This window comes from Cyanistes caeruleus, chromosome Z (genome assembly GCF_971803275.1).
Source record: "Cyanistes caeruleus chromosome Z, bCyaCae1.hap1.1, whole genome shotgun sequence".
NCBI classification, from domain to species: domain Eukaryota; kingdom Metazoa; phylum Chordata; class Aves; order Passeriformes; family Paridae; genus Cyanistes; species Cyanistes caeruleus.
In genome coordinates, this window is record NC_141732.1 from 24724082 (window position 1) to 24740341 (window position 16260).

General features: G+C 37.7%; 1 protein-coding gene across 5 annotated transcripts in view; it reads left to right on the forward strand.

The window, feature by feature from the left end:
* Positions 1-16260, forward strand: part of SNX24 (sorting nexin 24) — a 91730-nt gene that overhangs the window by 15735 nt on the left and 59735 nt on the right. The gene's annotated exons all lie outside the window — the stretch shown is intronic.

Consider the following 16260-nt stretch of genomic DNA (forward strand, 5'->3'; position numbering starts at 1 on the left):
TCAGCAAGAATAGTACCTTAAAACAGAAGGCTTGGTGGAAAATATTGGATGCACAGCAGTATGGTGATGTGCCACTGTCCTGAGCACTAAATAGAAACCTCTCATATTTCACTGCTGTCTTTCTCATTAGTTGGGACACTAAGTGATTTAAATATCCCTACTATGCAAGAATCATGGTCACTGACAAGGAATATGATTACAGTAGTTTGGTTTTTTTTTTACTCATAGCTCAAATAGGCTATTAGAAATAGCCTATTTGATATTTCACAAGGTAACAGGGTGAGGTTATGCTGGGCAGCATGATAAGCAGGCAACATGAGTCGACATCAATCTGCAGTTATAAACCCATTTTTACCTCCTACATTGCAAAGGTTTTTAATTTCTTCTTTGGAGACATGTATACATGTTTGTAAAACATGATTCCATTTACAAATCATAAATTTGTAAATTTTGCAGATTTGCAGAAGAGCATTGAGAGCTAATTTATAATTCCCCAGAGAATGCAAATTTGTAGCCAGCTAAGCTATCTTATGGCTGGCGTATATTGACTGTCAGAGGCCCCAGCACTGGATCCTGTAAGCACCGAAGACACAAGATGGAAATTTGATTACTGACTAACCTTCTTCTGGGTGTTTTTAACCCAAGAGCTCTGCGCATGCATGGACTGCTCAGGTGCTAGTAGAGAGCAGATGAGACAAAGTGCCATGAGAGCATACTTGGAAAAGGAGCTGAGGAGGGAAATTCCCAAGTCAGCCCAATTTGGTTTTGTACCCATGCAGTCAAACCATAGCTTTCCACTGCTGTACAGAGATCAGGGGCTTGAAGCTAAAACAGGTGAAAAGCTGTAGTTCAATCAGATAGCCTTCTGGCATAGTATGTTTGGTACTGAATCTGGCTTGCCAATAGCTTTGGCATAGCATGACTTTCTACTACCATATAGGAGTCAAGGTTCCCAATAGACTTAGGGCCCTTTTCTGGTGTGGACAGATTGAAAATGTAAAATGTGTCCTTGCATATAATCATGAAATGGTTTGGATTGGAAGGATTTGATTTAAAAATGATCTAATCCAGCTCTTCACCATGAGTAGGGACACCTTTCACTAGATCATATTTCTGATTAGATTCAGCCTGACCTTGGGCACTTCCATTGTTGGCATATCCACAGCTTCTCTGGGCAACCTGTTCCAGTGTTTCATTGCCCTCATCATAAAAAAATTCTTCCTTGTTTCCAATCTAAATCTACACTCTTAATTTAAAAGTTAATATTGCCACTTTTCCTATTACTACAAACCTCAGTAAAAATTAGCCTGTCTCCATCTTCCCTGCAAGTCCCCACTATATATTGAAAGGCCACAAAACAATCTTCCTGGAGCTTTCTCATCTTGGGCTGAACAACCACAACTCTTTTCCTTTACAACTCTTAACAGCAGGGATGTTTCAGCTCTCTGGTCAATTCTGTGTCACTTCTCTGGACTTGCTCCAACAGATCTATGTCTTCCATGTCACTGAGGACCCAAGCACTTCAGGTGGAATCTCACCAGAGCAGAGAGGGAGAACCTTCTCCTTCTCCCTGCTGACCATGCTGCTTTTGTTGCTGCCTAGAAAGCAGTTGGCTTTCTGAGCTGTGAGCGTACATTGCTGGGTCATGCCCCACTCTTAATTCACCAGTAGCCCACATCCTTTTCTGCCTGGCTGCTCTCAACCCATTCATACTCTAGCTTCTGTGGATACTTAGGGTTAACTGTTGCAGTGTTTCTTGCTAATGGTAGGTTCTGTTATTGCCCAAGTTGATGGTTTGGTCCAAATGAGACCCTCCCACCACATGCTCTCAACCTACTCCGAGTTTCCAGTCAATCTGTTTTAGGCCCACTGCATGCTTGGAATTCCACTTCGGAAATCCCCTAAACTTCAACGCTTGATTAGTCCATGTGACCCAACTTACCCCCCCTACCTCCCTCATTGGATGATGATTTTGTGAACCCTGCCTTTTACCCTCCCCAGGATATCTCTGATTAGCTGATGCTTTGTACCCTCCCTTTGAGCCGCCTCCCTATTTCAGCTGTTGCACGCTTGCATTTTCTGTCTTCTGCCCCCAATATTCCCCAGAGCAATAAATCCTCCGTTATCCCATGCAAAAGACCTCCCTCTTGTCCTTATCTCCTCTGAGTGCAGACTGACAGCCAAAAAGCTGTAGAGCAAGTGCTCTAGTCACACCTCAGGTCATCCTGCTCCTGGGGTGTGACCCACTCTTGGCAGGGGCTGAAGTGATAGTTAACCAAACCCTGTTTGCTCTTGGCCATGTGGAATTTCATGACATTCTTATGGGCTCACTTGTCAAGCCTGCCAGGGTCCCTCTGGATGACATCCCTTCGGCAAATGAGCTGCACCACTCAGCTTTTATTTGGTTCAGTTTTGTGTTCAGAGGGCACTTACAAGGCCGGGGATCAAACATGAGCAAGACCAACCACAACAGTGGTAGAATGCTTGCTCAATGAATAATGAAAAGATATTGAGGAATAAGTTTTTAATTATCACTTGAGGCAAGCCCAGTGGGATTGATTAAATTGTACATGGACAGGATTATTTCTTGAATTCTGTGACTTTGGAGTTCTTGACTTTTAACCTCAATGGTTTTGTTGTATTTGTTTTGATGAAATGTCTAAATTTATACTTTACAGTGAATGTTGTAGTATTCAGTATTTCAGTGAAAACAACAGAAAAGTTCACTGTATAGTTTGGGAAAAAATAGCTGAGTTAGAGGCTTCTTAAATGTTTTATAGCATGTCACTGTTGGTTTCTTTTATTTTTTTTTTCCTTTTTATTCTCCTCTGTGTAATATATAAATATTTAAATATGGCTCCCAAAAATAAAATCTCTCTAAAATGCTGAGCTCCTGTTGAAGGCTCTAGGGATTTGGTGTACTAAGTTAGAACCGGTTGAATGCATTTTAAAAATAACTTGTGGCGGTAATTGTTTACTTCAACAGCTTGACTAGTGGTCAGAAGTAAGAGCCAGGGTGCAGATCCACCTGCTGGTGGCCACTGAAACAGCTGGAGGTCCAGTTTTTGCCTCTGGACTCAGAGGCTAGCTCTGCTACTCCTGAGCAGCCTTTTTTTGTAAGCTTCCAGTATGAGTACATACTGAGCAACATTGGACTGACTTGGTTTAGATGCAATGGAAACTTGCAGTCACCACAGAATATTCTTTTTCAATTAGCAGGAATTTCGAAGCAGAGAAATTATTTAAGCTTTCTAAGCAAAGGTTTTCCTCAGAAGAGGGAATTGGCACTGTTTTGTCTTACTAGGTTGTTGGGACTACTCCTAGATGAAGTGAAGTCAGAAGCAAATATTTGTTTTGTTTGTTCTGCCCCCTGCACTTTATGTTGTAATCCTGTGTTTCTAACTAAAAAGTCCAATGGTCAAAGAAATGGATTTAGAATTCACACTTAGCTTAATTTTGCTGTTCTCTAGTTCTTAATTCTAACTGGGTTTTGATCCAAGTATGTGTATGCGTTTCTTATATTTATAAATGTAAGAAAACATTCATCACTTCAGATAAACTTCTTTTACTTTCCTGTTAATGTACTCATATTAGTGCTAAGATCTTGAATAGATTCTCCTACGGCTTGAAAATAATAAAATAATGTATTAGGTGATAAACTGTGTTATGGAGCACTATTGATTACCTCACTTATTAGTTGGGCATTAAAGCAGATGGTGTTTAGACAAATGCCCTTGTGACTTGCTTTTTATGTATAAAATAAAAGAGTGGCAAGCAAAATGTGAATCATGGGGGCTTTTTGTAATTCCCATTCATGTTCAATTGTGAACGTACAGGAATGTAATTATTCTCATTTAGAAAAATCTAGTACATAAAAGTTAGATTTTTCTGGATGGTTTTTAAGTTTCTCTTTTTTCTTTAATTAAAATTCTTCCTAATAATAGGTTTTCAGCTATAGATACTGGTATATAGGTAGTAGTATTTGCAAGCCATCTACTTGATAATTTTGGGTGTTTATAATAACAAGAGGAATTAAAGTTTTAAAGGCCATAGGAAGCACTGGAGTATTTTTGCCTATTCTAAGTTACTAGTATTAGTCTTCCTGTAGCTCAAATAAGGTATGCGTGCTCAGCCTGCGGGTTGTCCATGTAAGTTAGCTCAGGTTCAGTCCTTGGAGTGATGGCTCTTGTCGGTTTGTATCTTTGCTGGGGTGCCTAACAGACCAGTAGGGGTCACTCTATGCCTTGAATTTAGGAAACATGTTGGTAATTTTAATTACTCTTTTTAATTGTGAATGCTAGCACACTTGAAAAGAAGAAATCCTAGAGAAGAATTCTACTCATTGTTTATTAAATAACTGTTTTTTCTTTGTGTTGGGAGTATCTGTACAAGGCACATACAATAGTTAAATTTTGTAAGTTAACTATGAAGCCTGGCTATGTCTCAGACTGGATATCTAATGATACAGTTTCAGAACAGTCTTGGAGAGAGTCTTCACAGTTTGCTGAAAGAGAGTGTGCTGAAAAGGAAGTGATTCTGGTTGGGGGTTATTGTATTTCCATGCCCCAACTCAATAAAAGAGGCTGGAAAGTCTGGTGAGGTGAGTCAATGTGCCACATAAATGCTTCAATAATGTATTCTTCCATTTCTCTGAAAGTCAAACTTTAAGGCCATTTTTAAAACTCTAGCAGAAGGATATCAAGCATGGTGCATCTGTTAAATGAAATAGATGGGTGAAGATATCCTGGTCTTCTAAGTCAGGCAGTTAATTGTGCAACTAGTTGATCAATGCGGTCACTTCTACCCAATATATAAGATCCATCTGTTCCCAGTTTTTCTGTACTGTCAGTGTTGTGAAATATAATCTTTCCCTCCTGCTTTCTTCAGAAATCTGTATCTTAGGATTTAAAATGTTTTCCATATAAGATTGAAGCATCATAACGCTTGTGAAAGGACATAATCCTTTCTTAAATGGGGCATATATCCAGTTTTAAATTAAAGACTGAGTAATACTTTCTTTACTAAGATTTCTTAATGAGGGATGCATTGCACATTTTGATGGAACTGGCTATGCTATTTATATTCCTATCCTTTCCATGACCTCCTCTTCCACACTTTTTTCTGTAGCTTACATACTTCTGTTTTTCTTTGCCGCAGTTGTGTGCGGGAGCTTAAGTCTTACTTCAAAAGAGTTGCAAGCCATGGAGAGTCTTCAATGTAAGTGATCTGTGGAAAAAGCCCAGCAAAAATCTCTCCTATCTGGTGGTTTAGCTGAAATCCAGGACTGGAGAGTTCAGTTTCTGACTCAAGCAAGTCAGAGTGGTCTGGTAGTTTGCTTCAGAAGAACACAGATAACCACGTGGAGTCAGGTGAAACAGAGGTAGAGAGTAAGAGCATATTTGTAATATTCACGATCTTTGCTTCAGAGGCTTCTTGTAGGGATGAAGTGATTGATTTCACTAATACTGGCACAAGGGCAAATGGGAGCAGAAAAAATAGTAGCAAGATAGTAATGACCAGCATTTGCTTGTTTTTCTGTGCCTGATTTGCTTAATTTGATTGCTGAGGGTATCTGAAAACTTGTGCTGATCACTTTTGCATACATTGCACTTTGACAAGAAAACAAAAGATCGGCTCAAGAGTGTGTCTGTCTCCATTTTTTCAGTGAAGTGGTTGAAATTCTATTTATGTTGGTAATTTTTTATTATAGTCAAGAGTGTAGTTTCTTTTCGTTAACTGTTGTCTCTTTAATTAGAAGTGTGTAGTAGGGAGCCACTGGAAGGGTAGGGTGAAGAAATAAGTGCTAAGAAGTGATAAGGAGAGTAAAGAAGTTCTTTTCCTTGTATTCTTTATGTAGCTTACATAAAACTGATACTTTGTTTCCTTAAGTAGTCCAAAAATTGGCAGAGAAATGTCTTTAAATGACTATTCTGCATTTTTAATTGGTATGGTATAACAAATTTTGTAATCCTGTAACATAAAAGCTATCAGCATCAGCAAATGTTACTTGAATTCACAAAATTAATTCAACTTTAGTGTTTTTTTTGTGAGACTGCTTGTTTTTCCTTGTTGTGATTATTTTTTTCTCTGCATTTACAGTAAAGTAATTATGGCTTGAATAAATTGTAGCTTTTCTTTATTCTCTCTGCCCCCAGGTGTACTGGTTGTTCTGGTCATCTGAGCATTAATTAAACATTTAATGTTTATATGTAGCCCTTATTTCTCCAAAACTGATCTTTGGAAGAAAAGCTTGCTTTCCTTTTCACAGAATCAGAGAGTGTTTAAGGTTGGAAGGGACCATTGGAGGTCACTTTGGCTAATCTCCTTGTTCAAAGAGGGTCCCATAGAGTACATTATACAGGATTATGTCCAGATAGCTTTTAAATATCCTGTGAGGGAGGCTCCAAAACATCTCTGGGTGATTTTTCCAGTTCTCAGTCACTCTCACGGTGAAGTGCTTCCACATTTTCAGGTGGAACTTCCAGTGCATCAGTTTCTGCCTGTTGCCTCATTCACCAAGAAAAGCCTGGTCCATCCTCTTGGCACCCTCCCTTCAGATACTCATAGACATTGATAAGGTCCCCTCTTAGCTGTCTCTTCTCAAGGCTAAACAGTCCCAGCTCCCTCAGCCTTCTTCAGTAAGAGAGATTCTCCAGTCCCCTAAAAACCTAAAATTCTGTTGGACCTACCCCAGGAATTTCATGTCTGTCTTGTGCTGAGGATTCCAGAGGTAGTAATGGGGATCAAGCTCAGTTCCCTTTGGCCCAGTGTACTGTAATGTGGCTGCTTGTCTAACTTCAGACCCCCACCAAAATTAATTTCAAATTAATTTCAAATACTTTATTATGTTTTATTATGTTTATCATAAATTTTAAAGAGTTAACATGTGAGTATTTCCACCTCTTAGGTTGATGCATGTAGCAAAATTCTACAGTAACTTTACAATATTGTTGCTAACATGATAGCACAGAGATTATTAGCTTCAGTTAGGTAATGCTAATACTTACTGCAGTACATTACTTTTACATAGCACAGACGATTTATGCTAATGGTTAATGAGAAATGAGTAGTGATAATTAGGAGATTATAGGCTTTGGGGTTCTTTTTTGGTTTTGTTTTGTTTGTTTTTTGGGGGGGTCGTGTGGTTTTTTTTTAAGGAAGTATTTGGTTTCAGCAAATGGTTTTATCAGTGATTACTTGTATTAATTTTTGCAACTTTTTATTGAAAAAAAGCTATCTTGGTGGAGTCAGAATGAAATAGGTCTTAGAGAGTTCAGGGGCTTGATATGAATTAGGAATATGACAGATATGAACATATTGGACTATATTTTCACACAGCAACCTGGTGAATGAGATAACAGGAAAAAAACAACCAAAACATTCCTTTGCTTCTTCATCCATAGAGAAAAAATGGACTCTTTTCAAAGTATATCCAAAAAAAGTTTTTTAAAGAATGTTGACAAAATCACCAGATTTGTATGTTCAGACCAGATAAAGGGAACAGGTTAAAAGATCTGAGAAGATAAGAATATTTTATCACTTTATTGACTGAAACAGTATTTCCATGGTTTCTTTTAAACTTGTGATTCCCTTTTTTGTCTATGTACTGCTTTTCTGTAGGTAATTATAAATTTTGATTCAATTTAGGCTTTTCTTAAATCACAGATGTATCAATTTACCTTTTATAAACTCAATCTCATTTTCAAGCATATTTTTATTTAACATAAAAAATTTAAAACTTGACTTTAAAAAAAGTAAAAAGTAGTACAACAGAAATTTTAAAAGGAAAAAGATTTCAAAGGCCCAAGTAGTAATGTAACTGAGAATTGGGCAATCAAGCCACCTAAAGACTGTGAAAAGACATGTTACATCATACAGTAGCAAATGTCATACTTGTTTTGGAAGTTACTTTCTGTACACTGAACTTTATACAGAGTAAAAATTGATAGTTTTGTCAAGGAGCAGAGGAAGAAGACTGATCCTGAAGGAGCCATCAAAAAGCAACACTGCTGAAATTGTCATAGATTCTCAATGTGGATTTCTCTTGAGTTGTGTGCCTTCAGTGCAAAGATGAACCCCTGCTTAAAAGAGCCCTCCTAAGTGATGTTTTCCAGTGGAAAGGTGTTGGTACAGGTTGTACAGTACAGTTGTACAGGTTGTAGTGTTTCATGCATTGGAATTCAAAATTATAGAGAGAACAGTAAGGTACTCGAAAATAGTAAATATTGTAATGTTTGTGACTACATGCTTTTGTTTTCCTTAGGCCTTCAGGATTCCTTTTAGAAATGTTGAGTTCTTGTTGTATTGTGAACCTTTTATAAGACAACAATCTATGCTGCTACAATCTATACTTATTCGCTAACAAGGAAAGATGTCTCTAATGCATAATGAATCCAAGTATTAGTTTTTTTCTTTTGACTTTGACTTTAACTCCACTGAGTTTAACTAAGAAAACAGAAAAGTCATTGCTTCAGCTAAGTGTGCCTGTCCAGGAAGAAGTGATGATAGTGCTACAGGCATGCTTTGAGCAATGGCTTGTGCATTTACCCAGTTCATATATCCCTGTCATAAAGAGTCAGTTTCTGTTCTTTTGAAGTGATGTGGCTTTCTGTGAATTATTCACAGGGAAGAAAAGGTCTTCTGTACCATCTAAAACAGAAACAAAGTCTGTAATATATGTTTTTCTGTAAAAAAATCAAGGAATATTAAAATGGTGCCCTAAATATGAGCAAGCCATTTCTGTAATTGTGTGGTACAGTTAGGATCTGCTGTAGAAAAATAAAAGCTAAATCTAAAAGAAATTAACTAATAACATTATCAGATGTAAAGTTATTTTACATTATCTAATGACTGAAAGAGTGAAGTATGTTCATCATAATTCACTTTCAAATTCAATGCATCCTCTATACATCGCTGTGTCAGCAGCCTATTACACATTCTCTGTTTCCATTTCTCTTAGCTCCTGTTCTATTAGGGTGGTAATGTATGGATTTGCATTTTTCCTGAGAGAACTGACTCCAAGGAATTAGCACAGTTTGGGAATTATAAGTACTGAGTAGTTTCCTTAATTTTCAGGATGACTGCATTGAATGAAGATAGATGTTTCTTGTGCTTTGGACAGATACTTTACATTTCGAATAAAACAAATAGTTTTAGATGCAGGGTTAAATTAAAAGTAGGTTCACTTAGGGATTTTTTTTTTGTTTTGATAATTAATTAGAAATTGTGCTGTCATCAGTATCAGTGTTGAGCCTTTCAGCCTAGATATTTATGCATATCAGATGACTGAGATGAAGAGAATTTCCTGTTTTCTGTGTAAGCACAAAGTACAAAGACCAGACTTGGAAGGAGCAAAATGTAATTTGTCTTCAACTTCTTGTCTAAAGATACTCTTCTGTTCTTCTGGATAATTTTTAAGTCCTTATGAGTAAAAGCTTATGCAGTAAAAGATTTTACAGAAGAATACAGATCACTTCTTTGTTTTCTTTTTTAAAAAACCTCAGGGCTAAAATGAATTTCATAAATATACCTTAAATAGCATCCTATCCTTACTTTTCTGTTGTCCGGGGTACTTCCTCTTTCCTTCCCACTAACTTCAAGATTACAGACAGTTTGCTTTTTAGACATTCAGCATCATATGCATTGAATGTGTGACTGTTTCTGTATCTTCCATTTTCCCCTTAGATCTGTACATGTTAAATATGCATGGTTTTGTGTATGTGCAAACAAATGCTGACAGCTAACCATAGCATCTGAGATGACAGTTTCTTTTAGATGCAGACTGAGCTAGCTGTGAAAAATGTTGAAAATGTATTTGAAAGCTGTTTGCTTTGAATAAGCTCTTGGTTTCATTTTTGTGAATCATTGTAAATATTGCCTTCTGGGCTGAAATTTTCCATCACAAGTAATTAGTACACATTGAAATTTGTAAGGTTCCGTGACATAATTCATCTGCTTCTGAGAAGAAAAAAAAAAAACCAAACAAAAAAACCCCCAACAAAATAAGGAAATTGTTTTGCCAGAATTAATAAAATAAATTTGATCATGTAACTGTTGTGTTGTCTTATTTTTTCCCCTTTTGGAGTGGGAATTAGAAAGTTTTATTAGAGTATGAGGAGTAATTTTGCTATACCTGTAGCTTGATTCAGTCTTAGCCAGATGACCTCTGAAAATCTCAGTTTACCCCAAGTGTTTTTGAGTCTGAAAGCAAAATTCTAGATTTTTTTTCAGAAAGTGCATTACAAAAACACCAAAAAAAAAACAGTACCCTCCTAACAACCATTGTTGGTTTTGTCTGAAAGAAGTTTTGGTGATAACAACTGGACTGAAAATTAGCAAGACTAGTGTCACATTTTCCCTTTTTTGTTAATGAGTTATTACAGATTAGTCCATATAGTTTCTGCTGTGAAACAGCAGAAGATGTATTCTGCTAATTTAAGACATTATTCGCGTGCATTTCTGTTATTTTTAAAACTTGAATTTCTCTAGTTGTATAAGATTTGGATTTAGTCAACTTCTAGTTTCATGCTGCTTGCCTAAATCAAGGTGTAGGAAATGCCTTCTCTGAGAACTGAGTCTTTTTTCTCTATCCCCTTGAAATGGAAAGAAATTTTCTGTGTCTGAGATGGTAAATGATTTTGTTTTGGATCAGAAGACTGTATTAATTTATAAGCAGTTAGCCTGAATGCAGTGCTTAGCTTAGAAAGGTTGAGCATCACTTACCTGTAGCAATGGTGGAACAAAGATATGGACCCCCTTTGTGCATACAAAGGAAATCACTTTATTGTAGAAAACACTCCCCATTTACACCCTCAGCTACTACCAGACGTAACCAAAATTTGACAGAAGAAGGGCACCCACTGACTGGGCCAGCTGTCACCTGCTGTCCACGCATAGCTGTCTCTCAGCGCCCAGCTGACCTCTTAACTGTCCAGGCTGCAGCTGTGCCCTCCTACAGGGCTTTCTGGTAAGCTTTAATAACTTTAATAAGTTTATAATTTACAGCCCCATATCCTACATCTCCCCTCCCTTTTTTTAATAACAGTGACAACAATAATAACCATACCAACTTTTCACATGTAATATGTGCCTATAACATAGCAACTACATCAGAACAGTGTGACAGAAGGTTGCACACACTGGTGATGGAACCCACTGTCTCTCATGTGCAGTCTGTCTCATCTCATCCCAATTTAAAAATTTATGGACATGTAGGGCTTTAGTTTTTAGGTTGCCATGAGGACACCCCAGCTCCCCTGCTTTTTTTTTAGATTCAAAGGCAGTGCCTGTCATTCCCCCTGCAGGGCCCCTTGCAGAAAGGATGACAAACTCAACACAATGTACAGAATAATTATGGTGACACAGATCAGTCAACTCTGTGGGAGAGTGGGAAATGCTTGTATTGTGGGAGACACCCCATTGCTGCAAGAAATTATAAACTCACTCTGAGGGGTAAGCAGGTCCATGGTCCATTTTGATGGCGTCGGGAAGGCCTAGAGTGGTAAAACAGGTATGCTAATGCTGGATAGCATCATGGTCTTCTCTCTGGTGTGAGCAGTAATAATTTAACAGGAATATAATCCAATTGTGAACGAAATTAACAAGGTGAAACTTACAACTGCCTATAAGCTTTGCTATTACCCAGGGTCTGCCAAGAAGACTTCTTTTCACAGTGAGGACTTGGAAAGCCTCTTCTGGACGAGGCCTCAATGTTTACCTCCAAGGAAAGTGGACTAGCTTCTGCAAAGCCAAATTAGGTAGTCAAAGTGACTTACCTTCAATTTACTTGTACAGAAACACCTGGTTTTGATGACATACCTGCCCTTGCCAGTCAAAGCCATAGCCTGGCCAGAGCTAAGAACTAGACTGGGAAGGCTTCCCTATCATATCCTTAAAAGAAATCTTTCAGCATTAACTTACAGAGCAGCCAGTTTTGTTGTCTAGCTAAATAACCAGTGATATTATAAATAACTATGCACATATATATGCAGTTCTTTAGAGAGTACCATTCACCCTTTTGTTACAAATAAACCAATTCAAAACCATCAAAGGAAACATCTCTTTGTCTCAGTTAGGTCCTACAGGTCATATTCTGTTATTTAAATGCTGCAGTACCTTAAGATTGTCAAATCAGCACTTAACATTCTTCTGTATAAATGAAATCACATTTCAAGGAAATGAGTATCTTAGGAGTCATGTACAAAAGAAACCAGCAAGCACCATCGAAATGAAATGCAGTATGCCACTGCCAATTTTGTGGTTTGAAATACCTCTGAAGTAAATTTAACAAGACCCTTAAAATGTATTTGCAGGCTTACAAGTCAAACTTCAGAAAAATCAATCTACCATTAGAAAACAAGAATAGGTGTCAATAAATACATGAACACAGTCCAAATGACCAAACTCAGGGATATGGGTTGCTTATCTTCTATCTTAAACTAGAAATCTGTTGTACAATGATCTCCTTGCAAATGTACGAAGTATGAAACCCTACAAAAAATCTCAATGTTAAATTAAGTGTACTGATACATTGTTGGCCAATACACTGGAAAAAAATTTTCATGAAAAGAAGCCCTTAACCCTTTAAACACAAAAGATGACTTTGCACACAACACTAGAGGCACCAGAATGCATATTTGACAAAATCTGAAGAATGTGAAAATACCATGAAGTATCCATTAAAGGGAAAATCTTTAACGTGACTAGACACCCAGTCCAGCAGGGTGCTCAGTTTCACATCAGCAATATTAATCATCTGATGTAGGAGCGACCTTACCTGGCTCAAGTTCCTCCTTTGTTCCTGGGGTTTTTCACCTCCAATATTTGTTCCCATTGGTTACCCACCTTCTAGATGGGGTGCGTGCGTGAATTCCTTGAGTTCTTTCCTGAACTCTTCCTGGATCCTTTTCCCAGACTCTTCCTGGCTGGTCAATTCCTTGACTCAGTGATGCGGAAGTGCTACGAGAGTGGTATCTATCCTGTACTACCTTATATGTTCCAATTCAGGCAAGCCATTTGTAACAATGGGGAACAAAGACATGGACCCCCTTTGTGCATCACTTTATTGTAGAAAATGATGGGAATCACTTTATTGTAGAAAACACTCCCATTTATATCTTCAACTTCTACCAGACGTAACCAAAACTTAACAGAAGAAGGGCACCCACTGACTGGGCCAGCAGTAGCTTGCTGTCCACACATAGCTGTCTCTCAACCCCCAGCCCACCTCCTAACTGTCCAGGCTGCAGCTGTGCCCTCCTACAGGGCTTTCTGGTAAGCTTTAATAAATTTAACATTTATAACCCGATGTCCTACACTTACCTTCTGTAAAGAGCAACTTTTGAACTATCGGCATCTTTTCTCATTCTGTATTTTTTCTTGGAAACAAAAACCTGCTGCTGCCTTCTGTAAGGTATGAAATGGAAAGCAAGTTCCTCTGATGTCTGTGCTGTACCCCTGGAAGTTTCATGGTTTCAACCCCTTCAGGTACTACTTGTAACATACTGGCTTTTTTTGAATCACTGCAGTTTACTTAGTGCTAATATTGTCCTGAGTTTTCCAGTTAGACTGCTAATGCAAACATGTTTTCTGTAAGAAATGGTTATATTGTGTAATTGTACCCTGACAGGTTACTCTGTGGAAAATGAGTTTTCTGTTCAACATAACAAAGGAAGAAAGTAATGAAAATAATAAAGTTAATATTTTAGCTGCAGGACATTTTGCATGGAGAGCCTCTGCTTATGAATGCCTCAGCATTTAAATCAATACAGTTTGAAAGACTCTCATACAAGTTGATATAATAACCTCTGAGATACTAATGATGAGTTATCACTTCCACTGGGAAACTGTACCAGTCCCAAGCATAAAAGTGGTCATTTAAAATGTCTTTACTAAGCAGCACAGTATTCCGCAGAACTAAATCTCAAGTAGATCTGGCTCCCTAAATGGTAATTCCATCTTTTTTTAAAAGGTCAGCTCAATTAGATTTTGGCAAGATTGAGTCTTCAGTGTCTCTTATTATATTCATCAGGACACATTGGCTGGTAGTTTGCAAGTGTTCATGAGCAAAACAGGTTAGTAATATATTGGTACCAGTACAAATAGATTGTCCTCATCACCGCATAGACAAAACACTCATGAGAACTGTGCAATTCTTTAAACACTAGTGGCATGATATAATGAAGTTGTATTCCATTAAGCACTTGTATACAAGGGAGCAAAATGTCATCACCTGAGTGTGGCTGCATTTCTGTGATACAACCTCATCTGTTCCGTCAACTAGTTTTGCTCTGATCAATAAGCAGTTTTCTGTGGCCTTTCACTACTGTCAGATGCCATTGAATGATGTAAATACACATCAGAAACTAGAAACTTGACAGCTCACCTAGACTAAAGAGAGAAGTGTGGGAGGGGGTGTACTGTTGGGATAGACAGAAATGACAGCTGATGTCTGCTGTGTATAAATGATTTGATATTGCTACAGACAAGATTTTTCATTTTCCATAAGCATGCAACAAAATGATTCCGACTTGTACAAGTCAAATCATTCAAAAAGACAAAAGAGAATAAAAAGGATTTTTATATTGTAGGACAGCACTGAACAGAATGGCCCACTTGCAAATTGCCTTTATTTTTATTCTTGCCTTTTGGTACTAAATCTTGGGTCATACTTGATGCTAAAATGAAGGAAGAATAAATAAATATTAGAGATGTTCTACTAGGCAGTGTACAATGAGTAAATATCTATTCATGCTAGCATGCTCTTTCAGAGTATTAGAGAACTCACTTCAATATTTCATTACAGAATCAAAAAATTGGAAGTATTTTGGTTGCTTCTGTTGTTTTTCGGTTGTGAAGAAGCTTAAAAATACTTTCAAAAATGGCGATAGAGGAGAACAGTTATATTCTGTAGTGGGGAATTGTAGCTGAAATGTGCAAGGTTTTTTTCTAGTTTGAAGTCTTTTTGATTCACTTCATGATTCCAATGAAGATCAACTGCCAAGAGTTAAGAGGAAGAGGAAAGAGTTTAGCGCTATTCAGTGTCTCATTTGTAGCTGCTGTATTATGGGTCTTGCACTGTGGAGCATACTTGCTTCTATTTAACCATAAGAAATTTATGAGTTCCAGAACACAGTTTTCTGTGCAGAGAGGAAGTTTCTATAATAGATGGTTGGGGGTAGATAAGCATTTAAGGTTTTTGAAAAGCTGCATGGTATTTGGCCTTTCATCTTGTGGATTGGTTTAATCCTTCCTATGCAGTCTATATATATATATATATATATCCTGCCATATCTGTTTGTCTTTACTATATGTGCTGCTATGTAAGAAGCAGAATATAGAAGTCATGATTTTGAAGAGAAACTAAGTATTAGTTTGTTATTAGTTAGTTATTAGTTAGTTATTACTATAACTAAGTAGTAAAATAAAATCTGTTTTTAAAAAAAAAATCGGTGGGTTTTGTAACTTAAAGTAATACCTGCTGATGTGTTAACAGAGTGATCTGAACTCTGGCCTGCTTGTGATAGCAATGTCACTGATACCAGCTTATACTCTGCCTTTCTTTCCTGACAACTGGCAAAACCTCTGAGAAAAATGGGAGTATTATCTCTGTGTGATGGTGTGTGCATCTAATGGAGTTCACAGTCTGCACCTTCGCTCCACTCTAGTGAGACCCCACATGCAGTGCTGCATCCAGATCTGGGGTTCCCAGCACAGGAAGGACACCAGCGTGTTGGAGAAAGTCCAGGGGAATAACATAAAGATGATCAGAGGGATGGAGCACCACTTCTGTAAGGAAAGGCTGAGAGAATTGGAGATGGTTCAGCCTAGAGAAGAAAAGATTCTGGAGTGACCTTCTAGCAACATTTCAGAACCTAAGGAGACTCTACAAGAAAGCTGAAGAGGGTCTTTTAACAAGGGTGCATAGTGATAAAACAAGGGGCAATGGAATTAAACTGAAAAAGAGTAGATTTAAATTAGACATAAGAAAGAAATTTTTTATTGTGAGTGTGGTAAAGTACTGGAACAGTTTGTCCAGAGAAGGTATGAATGCCCTGTCCCTGGAAGTGTTCAGTGCCAGGTTGAATGGGGTCCTGAGCAACCTGGGCTAGTGGAAGGTGTACCTGCCTATGGCAGAGGAGTTAGAACTACATGATCTTTATGCTGCCTGCCAACCCAAACCCTTTGTGATTCTTCGATATCTTTATGCCTTAATAATGTTGTCGTGCTTCAGTGTTCTTATCCATGACACTGAAGTATAAT